Source organism: Felis catus, chromosome B2, assembly GCF_018350175.1.
Source record: "Felis catus isolate Fca126 chromosome B2, F.catus_Fca126_mat1.0, whole genome shotgun sequence".
Classification (NCBI taxonomy): domain Eukaryota; kingdom Metazoa; phylum Chordata; class Mammalia; order Carnivora; family Felidae; genus Felis; species Felis catus.
Window position 1 is genome coordinate 76,104,001 of NC_058372.1, and position 6,000 is coordinate 76,110,000.

General features: G+C 32.8%; 1 long non-coding RNA gene across 2 annotated transcripts in view; it reads left to right on the forward strand.

Moving 5' to 3' along the window:
* LOC111560495 overlaps positions 1-1,882 on the forward strand; it is a 117,063-nt gene extending 115,181 nt beyond the window's left edge. For both annotated transcript variants that reach the window (XR_006597974.1, XR_002742353.2), the window contains one exon: positions 1,121-1,882. This is a non-coding gene — a long non-coding RNA (uncharacterized LOC111560495). The remainder of the gene's footprint in view (positions 1-1,120) is intronic.
* The last annotated feature ends 4,118 nt before the right edge of the window (positions 1,883-6,000 follow it).

Here is a 6,000-nt window from a genome sequence, read left to right on the forward strand (position 1 = left end):
ACAGTATGGATGCTTGCTATGCATTGCTTAGAAATTTTTCTGGAATTTATTAAATATGCATTTCCAGCAGGGATTTATGATAATGTCATTTCTTTTCATTGTAGTTTCAACAAGAGGGAGCATTTAATAATTTTATAGGGTAATGCTAATTTACTTCTAAATTCATCTCTTGGAATTTCTTTTTTAAAATGCTGCATTTGTGCTTGTTTCATCGAAGTGACAGCCAGCAGTTAAATTTTTTAAATCACAATTAATAGATATAAAAGTGAAACATTTGATGTGTCTAATTGGACAAAGTTTTATAGTTATTTATTGACAGATTTAAGAGGCCTTTTCTAAAACATTCTTGGTTCTGGAAAACTGGAAACAAGAAGATATTTGCTGAATGTTCTTCCTGTATGACTTACCTCATAAGAATTTAAGAGCAGCACAAAAACTCCAAGATCTCACCAAGCTTTGCTTTATGACTTTGAATATAACTCATTCTTGACTGCCTTAATTAACAGAAGAAATAGTGGAGGTGATCACATGCAATAAATAATCAAAAGCTGTCTATTATTGTCCTTGTAACACATAATTTTCAACAAATATGCCAATTATATCAAGTATAATTGCTATGCATTGCTTAGAAATTTGACTATTGAAAATAGGATGAGTTTTGGGGGCATACAGAAATGTTAGATATCTAAGGAAAGTGGATTTGAATTTTCAGTAATTCTGAGGAGAAACAAGATAGATCATGGATTAAAAAAAGTTGTGCCATGTTTCTTTGCCAGTTTGGCTCCCAATTTTAACTCAAAACATAAGGATATGATTAACTTGCAGAAATTATTTCTTCTGGAAGAGTGAAAGTTTCTTCTCACTCATACTTACTCTGGAAATGGAAGGGCTTTCCCAGACTGTCTCAGTGTGACAGATTTTCTTTAGGTTGAATCAGACCTTTGGGCCAAAGTCCTTTATCAACCAGTCAACAGTAGAACTTTTCTCAGTCATGAAAAATGATCTTTTTCTCTTTATAAGCATTCTTGGGAATGGGGGAAGTTTTCTTCAGGTTTAATTTATAAGTTAGAGGAACATTTTTTTTTTCCATGGTTAGAATGGTTTTGTTTGTTTCCCATAGATTAAAAACAAGAACATGGACAGTCTCTGAGGTTTTTAATGAAGGAACTGAGGAAGAATAACCAGAGTTGTGCTTATTCAAGTAAACGGAACCCAGTGGTGATAAAACAAGATCCTTTGCTGAGGGAATTCTCTTTTGTAAACTAGACTCTACATCAAGTGATTCCAAAGCCTGATCCCAACCTTGTCACCAACTTGACCCCTCTTCCAACCTCATTAGTCAAGCAAAACTCCTTCTGGTGACAATCTGAAGCAAACTGTTTAGCTCTAAGGGCTGGATATTATAATGATTTTACCCTGTAGCCTGACTTGTAACTACAGTTGTCTGGGACCCTCACACATCTTCTTTTTCAGATAGTTCCCTTGCATTTATCTTTGCTCCTCCTCCACAGCTGCTTTCCCCTCCTCATTAAAGATTTAAGAGCAGCTAACTATGGAGAGGTGCTCATATGGCTGAAGTTTTACGAGTTTTGTAAAAGACAGTGTGGCATACTCATGTTCCCAAGCATTACAAATAAAACTAGAATGCATTTAGCAATATTAAAGGAAGAATGGTGAGGAAAACACTATACTAGGAATCAGGACACTTACATTCTTATATCTTCTCATCCATGAGCACTGTCATTAAACTGGTCATTTAATGACATTTTTTCCTGCCTCCATTTCCTTCTCTGAAAGAAATAAGAGCTGTGCTAACCATGATCTTTCCAGAGTGAGTTGTCTATGAATCTAAATCTGTTCACAAAACTATCTTTATTTTTTTTAATTTTTTATGTTTTTTTTTTTGAGAGAGAGAGAGAGAGAGAGAGAGAGAGAGAGAGGGAATGCAAGCAGGGGAGAGGCTGAGAGAGAGGGAGACACTGAACCTGAAGCAGGCTCCAGGCTCTGAGTTGTTAGCACAGGACCTAACGTGGGGCTCGAACTCACGAACAGTGAGATCATGACCTGAGCCGAAGCTGGATGCTTAACCAACTAACCACCCAGGCGCCCAACAAAATGATCTTTAAAAAAATATTTTTATTTTCCTTCTTCAGTAAGACATTTTTTTCAGTAAATGATATCAATGTGATTTGCAATGAAACTTGTCACTAAATCTCTTCATAAAAATATTCTTAAAAATTACTTTGCAAAGCCTATATGGTAATACTTTTGACTGCCTCCTGCACAGGAAGAAAAACAACATTTCTTCAAAGGTAAGGCTGTGTTTATTTTATTTTTCCAGAGGGCTCATATTATAGAGCTAAGTACTAAGCAGTAAACTCATTTACAGACTTCCTAAGAGGGTCAAATAGAAATTGAAATCCTAAATACAGTGTCATTTCAACAAAACAATACAAACTTCCTCCATCTATTTGGCTTTCCTGTCCCTTGGAATAAGCAACTAATCAGATATAGTTGTGCGAGTCAAATATGTTATTTGCAACCATTTTTTTACACATATTCAAAATCAGTATTAAATATCAAGAATAAAATTATTATTAATTCCTGATAAAATCTAGAGTACATATTTCACCTTATTCATAGAAAATTGTTGAGAATTTTGATTGTGATTCCAAATATACTTTTGATGACCAACAACTTCACAAACATTTTCTCAAACTTGATAGATGTAAAATTGGTTTGCATGCAAACTATGATCTCTCTGAAATTTGCAAAAATTTTGTAGTAGACATATTAATTGTCATTAAACATATTCCCACTTTAATTTTGAGAATGAAAGAGTTTCTGCTTTTTCTATAAATGTTATCATTATTGTTATTAAACTTATGGAATACCAGATATTTTCTCCAAAAAATGAAGTACACTTTACCCTCTTATGGTTGTTAAGAAGCCCCAGTTGCTTTAAATACCATTTTCTTAATAGATAAATTGTCCAAAATGTGTTGGGTTATTTTAATAAAATACATCAAAGTTTGAATAGGTTCTACAAGCAAATTTGATTTGATTTAATAAGTATGCAGTAAGGCTCCTACTATGAAAAAAGCATTGTTTCAGGGACTACGTGACATACAAAAAGCAATACATTAAGGGCTCTGCTTTGGCAGAGCAAAAAAAGATATACAGTTGGAGAGAAACCAAAGATACCAAAATAGGTGTAACACAGGCAGAAATCAACAAATGCCAAAACACAATGTTCTCAGAATCAAAGAAAGAAGTATAGTAACTGGCTGGTTGATTAGGTAGGACTTCCCGGAAGAAGTTATTCAAAATTAACTGTTAATACATCCTTCCAGAGATTGCTATGGGGACAAAGTATTCCAAATGTTTGAAGGCTGGCTGGTAAGGACATATTAGGAACACTGAAATTGGCCCAAGTTTTCCTGATGTTATTATCTTTAGAACTTGCTCCCTGTATCACTTGCTATTGGTTACACCTTTCCTACAAGGATTCTAACAAAAGCCACTGAGCTCATCTACGTGAAGTGCAGATGTGGAGGAACAACAAGAAATCAGACTAGAAAGGTAAATTGGACCCACACTATAGAGGGTCCAGGCTAAGTGGAACTGATCATATGGACAATGAGAGGCCACTGAACCTTCTGGGTAGTGTTACCCTGTGATCAGCTTTAACACCAAATGGGCAACCATAAATAAGATGGTGTTCAGAAACAACATCGGAGCCGTTAGATACTTGACCCTGGGTGATAGTGGTGGGAAGAATGGAGAAGGATGAGAGGTCAAAAGAGACAAATAAGGAGAAAATCAACGATCTCAATTACATAAGAAATAATTTTCAACTATTTTAATACTATAATGGCTCTTAAACGAGTTTTTGGAATTTTCTACTTATGAAAAATAGAACCAATAAATTCTCTATAGCTCAGAGGTAACTGAGAAGGCCAAGGAAGGAATAAAGTGATTTTGCTAATTTTCTCAGTTCTTTTTCTTGAATTTTTTATTAGCTTTTGGTGTTAACAATTGGCTTAGAATGTATTTTTAAAAGGATTTCACAATAATTTATTTTCTTCTTTTAGAAATTAAAAACATGTTTGTTTCTTTAAAAAGTAATTGTTAAATGTAGTTCTGTCAAATCAACTTATTAAGGGGACTCTAGAATTTGTAGCTTCTGAAAATCAAACTTTCAAAAATATTTTGTCCTGTATTAGAGTAAGTGATACTTGTATTTTTTTAACTTTTAGAATTTTAATTACTGAATTAAATGGAAATTAATGTTTCACTACTTGAAATTTATTTAATTTTCCTGTGATATTTAAAAAAATTTCCTAAAAACGTAGAAAATCTAAAACTGTATTTTGTGAAATCAAAATGAATCATAAAGGCCTATAGTCAAGAATTTTATATTTAAATAGATTTACTTTTTACAGCTATATTGATTTTCATATCAAATCACAACTAATCAAGTATACCATCAAATACATAAGACAAACCCAGTAGGCCAAGTAAAAGTTTAAGTTACTAAATCAACAATAAAATTATTATTTTATATATAGATTCATACACACTGGCAAATTTTCTCTTTCTCAGTCTAAATATCTTATTTACATAGAAAAATTACCAAATGGGACAATGGAGCCAATGAAACCAAACACTACTTAATACTTATGGTCTATATTTGAATAATAATATTTCTAGACTCATTGATAGCATGTCAGATGACTTAGAGGTAACATTAACCCACAAGGTTATAAATCAAAAATTTCTAATTGCTGAATAATACTTGTAGTAATAACACCTGTTGGGCCCTGAAGAAAAATACTTGGAAGAACCGTATTTACTCTAGAGTTGCAATCGTCATTAGAAATAATATGCTGTGGTAGCACTGCAGGAAGGTTTTACATCAAGATTCCTTCTGAACATGTAGAGATTTAGTGATACCTTGTTTTACTCAAAAAGATGCTTTCAGATATAAATGTCAGTTTATAGATCTGAATTACACATATTATCAAAATGGTAATCTAAAAAAAAATCCACACTTCCATAGTCCCATCTATTTTCATGTTTTTGCAAAAATTACCATAAGAAGATCATTTCCTCCTGTTTCATACTTAATTGCATTGGCTGTCCAAAGGAAGAGCCTTGTCAACAGTTTACAAACTAAAAGAAAAATTGGGTCAAAAAAAGGATGTTTTTCACTTTGCAGATTTGTTGAAGTATAGCTTTTGGCTTCAAAATGGCTTACTTAATGAAATTTGCAAAAATTATGGGAAAATATATTAATATGTATTGACAAAACAAAGTTTTCAACTTTAGAAAATTAAGATTAAAATAATTTGCTGGGGATGTGTGATCAATACAAAAATGTGGATATTTAAAAAAAACTAGTATCTGTATTGTCGAGGAAAATCTTATTCAGTATTTCGAAATACCTGATTTAAAAAAATCTATCATTTGGATTGAAATTTGTTGTTGTATAACGAGAAATTCAAATATATTTTTTAGTGAATGAAAAGAAAGGGTTAGATCTTAACCACAAATGTACTATAGATGTTTGATTTAAAGAGTTTGAATTATTTGAATTCTGTTTGAGGGAAAAGAAAGAATCGGCCAAATGGAGGAAAAACGATAAATACGTTTTTACTATTTATTACTTACTACTCATGTGACCAAATTTTCTCATAGATGATTTCTATCAAGAATGTGACAAGCTCATGGGTTCATGCCCCGCATTGGGCTCTGTGCTCTGTGCTGACAGCTCAGAACCTGGAGCTGCCGTGTATTCTGTGTCTCCCTCTCTCTGCCCTTCCCCCACTCGCCATATGTCTCTCTCTCTCTCTCTCTCTCAAAAATAAATAAACATTAAAAAATTTTTTTAAGACACTAAAAAAAGAATGTGACAAGTTCATCAATGAAGAAATCTTGATTAGGATAAATGTGCAGCCAGTTAAGTCATAATACTACGTAAGAAAATGTGTACACTGA